This window comes from Frankliniella occidentalis, unplaced genomic scaffold (assembly GCF_000697945.3).
Source record: "Frankliniella occidentalis isolate FOCC.00 unplaced genomic scaffold, Focc_3.1 Scaffold8, whole genome shotgun sequence".
Classification (NCBI taxonomy): Eukaryota; Metazoa; Arthropoda; class Insecta; order Thysanoptera; family Thripidae; genus Frankliniella; species Frankliniella occidentalis.
In genome coordinates this window covers 1,212,460-1,217,469 of record NW_026267138.1, presented here as the reverse complement: position 1 = coordinate 1,217,469, position 5,010 = coordinate 1,212,460, and the positions used below count along the sequence as shown (strand labels likewise).

The window sequence follows — 5,010 nt, the reverse complement described above, 5'->3', positions numbered from 1 at the left end:
TCGCTTGTTTTACGGACGACCCCTGTGAACCGCTGCTGCGTACGTTGCGTAGGCGGGTCGAGAACTGGCGGGCTGCCTCCCGCGACCCAGGAGAATGAGAGTGCAGAGAGTGAGAGAAAGACAGGGGAGGGGGAGAGAGACAGAGAGAGACAGAGAGAGACAGAGAGAGAGCAAGAAGTCGGTGCGGTTCGCCGGGCGCCATCATAATTTGCATGATCCGATTTTGAGTACAAGCGAGCCGTGTGCTCGCATGTCATGCTCTGGCCTCCCCCACCCCTATCTCTAACCCCACTAACCCGCCTCGGGATCAAGTCAAGTAGGGCTGCGCTGCGCTGGCAACAAGAGACAGCGCGCAGCGGGCCATACGTCTCATTATCTGCTGCGGGTCAATGTTTCCAACAAACGAAACATAAAAATGAATGGAACATTTTGGGGCTCTAAGCGATTTATGGATCATCATCCAAACCTGCAGTCCCCTGCAACCTCGCGTGCAACCCCTCCACAGACTGTCACCAGAAACCCTCGTTGTTTCATCATACGGAACGGATCTCATGTGACTACAGTACTTTGTCGAGGTTTTACATTTCCAGGAGGAGAGAGAGAGAGAGGGGGGACGGAGAGGGGCGAGTAAAAAGGCTCCCCTTTCGTTACGGAGCGACAAGGACGGATGCAGGCGGCTCGGCGCGGCCCGTGTGGCCCGCGGGCTGAATCGGGACGGGTGGGGCGGGTCGGGGAGGAGCGGCGGCGTACATTGAGGCTAATTCGGCGGGAGTCGGCCTGATCGCTTTGACTCGGCGTGTCTGGATTTCGTTAATAGGCAGGCAATGGGAAGAGCGCTGCAGGGGACAGAGAGGGAGGGAGGGGGGAGGAAGCTGCTGCTGCTGGCTGCTGTCGCCCGCGGCGTCACGCGGTGGCCCCGCCAACGCGTCTCTGACCGCCAGTGGTAACATTTTTTGAATGGCCCCGCGCGCTATACGCAAAGGGCCCTCCGGTGCGTCCCGCATCGCGCCTCGCCCGAAGCTATGGCGGGGGGGTCGTCGACTATCCACATCCACGCGGCGCTGCCGAAAGAGAAGCGGGGTATACTTGAAAAAAGCAGAAAAAGAAAGGTTCGGCAGATACCCCAGAGCGCTTGCAATAGCATTTGAAAAGTGAAATATTGAGTCAAACGTTTGGAATCAAACTACACCATGAAATTAAGTGAGCATTTTCTTAGAAAGAACGAAAATTTGTTAGTCAATATTTGTTTCAGGATTTCCGCTTGGTAGACGGGGACGCTTGATTTGGACGTTGCTTCAGTTCCGCAACACGGCGCCCCTACCCCGTTCGCCGCCGCCGTGTGCGTCGGACGACTTGCTGCTTGTTCGAGGCCCGTTCGGGCAGTATTCTAGAAAAGAGCACGGGGGGAAGAGGAGAAGAATAAGGAGTTAAGGCCCCTGGAAGAGGGCTGGCCGAGGGGGCGTAACGGAGATGGGGTCCTCCCGGGTGGAGAGTACGGTCCGGAAGCGGCGGGGGCGGCGGCGGGAGCGCGGGCGGGGGCAGGCCGGGGGTTGTAACGTTTCATTTCACTATTATGGCCACCGCTCCCCTTTCACACAAGCACCTGGCGCGCTCTACCGGCCGAGGGGGCAGAATGGGCGGGAGGGCCCGAGGGGGGAGGGCGAGAGGATCCCGACGACGGAACGGCGGCGGGGCGAGGGGGCAGCGGCCCGCTGGCCGGGAGCATCAGCATCCGGGAGGCTCTGTGTGACGGCTGAGGCCCGCCTGCTGCTGCTGGTGCTGGTGCTGGTGCTGCTACTGCTGCTACAGCGCGACCAGTGTGGCGGTCATGCTGGTGGTGACGCTGGAGGCCGGAGGTGTCACACGCAGCAGCGACCCCACGCGACGCGACGCGAATGATATGGTAATTAGACTGATTGTATTCGAGAATGGGTGGCAGAGATACGGCGCGCCTAGAACTCTGTACATCTCGTTCGTAGTAAACGTTGCTTAAAAAAATCAACATGACTTTGTCAGAACCCTACTGGAAAAAGAAAAACGATATGATTCGCGGTGTTTCTGACCTTACCGTATACTCTGGAAAATCAAAGGTGGGACTTATGCCCTTGTAAAAGTGTCCAAAGGCATGAAAATTAGCACTTTCGGACAGTTAAATGCCTTTTTGTGGGTGCCAAATTGTAAAAGGCATTACACAGTAAAAGTGACAGATTGGTTCCCAGGCAGTCACTTTTAGCGTGTAAAACCGTTTCAGCACTTTGAGTTCTACCTTAGTTTTTGTGTACAGAGGCACTACAAAATAAGCTTCCCTGGATGCAGAGGCACTGAAGTTCCCTGCGGATGATAAATTTTAGTGCTTCGTTGGGTTACTACCTTACAATAGGCACCGATTATCCCAGGTCAGGTGTGATTAACCCCGCTCACCTCTGTACTTATGCTGTACCGCACGCACGAGTGCGGGTGGGTTGCCTACTCGCTCGGCCAATAAGGTGCTGTGGACAGGGGCGATCAGCCAGCACTCCCTAGGACGTTTGAAAGGTGCCGATAGTGTTTTTCCAGTTCAGAGGCGTCAAGTCTTAAGCACATACCTTAATATCCTTCATAATGTGCTAACTTGCACCAGAGAGACAGAGAGAGACACTTAAGCACATACCTTAATATCCTTCATAATGTGCTAACTTGCACCTGTCTGCTTTACTACTACTGAATTGATTTTTATTTTAGTGTTAGTTGGAAAATCTGTGAGGGATGATGTCATGTTCCGATGTTTGCTGAAAGCTGACTCACAGCACCACCAAGTTCCATTCCTTTCTTGTTCTGATTTTCAGACTTTTTTTGCCGTTGCCTGTTGACAGAGTAAGAGTAGCCGGTGGCACAGCGGCGGTAATCCGACCCAGATTATGTCCGGTAATCCGGTGATCCCCTATTAGACCTCGCACAGCCATAAATATTTGGTGGAGAGCAGGCTGGCTGCTTTGCGCGGCGCAGGTACAAGACGCGGCACAAAGACGCCGCCCGGGAGGAAAAGGAGAGTGAAGTGTGCTTTTGGGAGCGGAGGGAGGTAAGGGGCGGGGTCCACCCTCTGCCACCTCTCTAGCCCGGAGCGCAGCAGCAGCGCGCGGCGGCGGCGTTCTACAAAGGTTTTTGTAGCGGTGTGGCGTGGCTCGGCGTGGCGCGGATCTGACCCGACCCGTGTGGTGGTGTTGGTGTGGAGGTGGCGCGCGGAGGGAGATTCGCCGCCACAGCAGCAGCAGCAGCAGCATCAGCATCAGCAACAACAAGTTAATTTGTGTTTACTTACCTTGTCGCGGTGCGCGCAGCGCGCAGCCCCGGTCCACTCCGGACCAGGGACACAGATGGGCGTCGGATACCCGCGGAGCAGCCTGCTGCTACACCTCTGGCGCTCACTGCGAAAGGGTCCGAGACTCCCAGTCCCAGTGCCAATAAACGTTGGGCGGCAAAGGGACTCTCTGCCCCCCCCCTCTCTCCCTCTCACTCTCTCCCTCTCCCTCTCTCTCCCTCTCTCTCTCCCTCTCTCCCTCTCTCCCCGTCTCTCTCGCTCGCTCTCTCCCTCTGTCCCTCTAACTCTCCCTCTCTCCCTCTCCCTCGCCCTCTCTCCGAAGCACATTCACATTGCGGTTCGAGGGGCGTTCGCCGAGACATTCCACTCTGTGCCGGGGCCCGTCCAGCACCACTCGGCCTGCCTCTCGGCCACCTCGGCCAGGTACAGGTGTGAGCGTGGTCATGTCTCGCCGCGGTGCGTCTTCGCCGCCGCCGAGGGCCCGGGGGCGGGTGGGGGTGGGGTGAGGAGTCCCCCCGCCTCGGCTCTGACCATCGCCCCGTCTCTCTCGCTCACCTCGCTCTCGGGGCGAGTTCGGTCCGGCTCCGACCCCGGCTCGGCTCGGCGCGCCCGGCCCGGCTGCGCTCGGTCGCGCTTCGGCTCGGCTCGGCTCGCGGTGGAGTCCTTTGGAAGTCTCCCGCTCGCGCCGGGCCGGCGGGTCGGCTCGGCTCAGCCAGTCCGCCGCTCGCCGCCGCTCCGGTCGCATCGCGCAGCGCCCCACGCCAGGCCGCCACCCCCGCACCGCGCAGCTCCGCGCTCCCGTACGCCGGCCGAGTGCGATTTCCGATACGAGTCTGGAAGAGCTCGAGCCAGCGGGCGCTAGTGATTGCCGAGTGCGACGAGTGCTCTGTGCGAGTGACAAGTGATAGTGAGTGCTGCCCACTTGGATTTAGGCCCCGGAGTTACTCTGCCCTCTCAAGACCCCCGGCTGCTGTCACCAGGTAGGACGCGCTCGGGTGCACGATAACAGGAGGAACTGGTCGCCCTGCCCCGTGTCGTCCTGCAGGTCTTGTTGTAGTGCTCGGCGGCGTACGCGCTCCCGAGCCCCGGCCCCGGCCCTGGCCGCACATATCTCCGCAGCCATTCCGGTTTTTAGTGTGACGACGGGAGGCGACTCGGACAAGGAACAAGAGGAGCAAGAAAAGAAAAATACGTTTACTTTTTATTTCTCGTAAGAAAATGAAATGTCAACGTATACGCGGAGGTTTTTGAAGAAGCCGACCGGTGCGTTCTGCTGCCGCGGGGTCACTCTCATTGTGAGGAGGATGCAGGGTGGCGGCGGCGGCACCGCTATATGGGTGTCGCTTCCTTCGCCATCGCGGCCGGTGAGAGGTCCACGGGAGAGGCGGGGCGGGGCGCGGCGGGGTGTTCGCACGCCCGCGATGTGCCGTGCCCCGCCCCGCCCCGCCCCGCCTGCGGTCTGCAGGTCCTGCAGGTCTCCTGCGGCCCCAGGAGGGACCCAGGCCGCCGCCCGGCCCGGCCGCCGTGAGCCAGAGAGGAGGGCGTCCATAAAACAAAGGTGCATCTGACTGAGCGGCGGCGGCGAGGAGCAGCGGAGCAGAGCGGCGGAGCGGCCGATACCTCGATATCATCTCTCGATTTGAAGGCGGCATCTCGAACTAATGGGCCATTGGGCGTTCATTACGGGGCATCCATGGACCCGCCGCCGCCGC

The 5,010-nt window shown here is 59.5% G+C and overlaps 1 protein-coding gene across 2 annotated transcripts in view; it reads left to right on the top strand.

The window, feature by feature from the left end:
* Window positions 1-5,010, top strand: part of LOC113209727 (protein Wnt-16-like) — a 94,676-nt gene that overhangs the window by 19,138 nt on the left and 70,528 nt on the right. Inside the window, exon 1 of one of the 2 annotated variants that reach the window (XM_052275281.1) lies at window positions 4,012-4,278. The exons of the other annotated variant lie outside the window; for it this stretch is intronic. The gene's annotated coding sequence lies outside the window, so the exon portion shown is untranslated. Of the gene's footprint in view, window positions 1-4,011; window positions 4,279-5,010 lie in introns of those variants that run through there. 2 annotated transcript variants of the gene reach the window in all.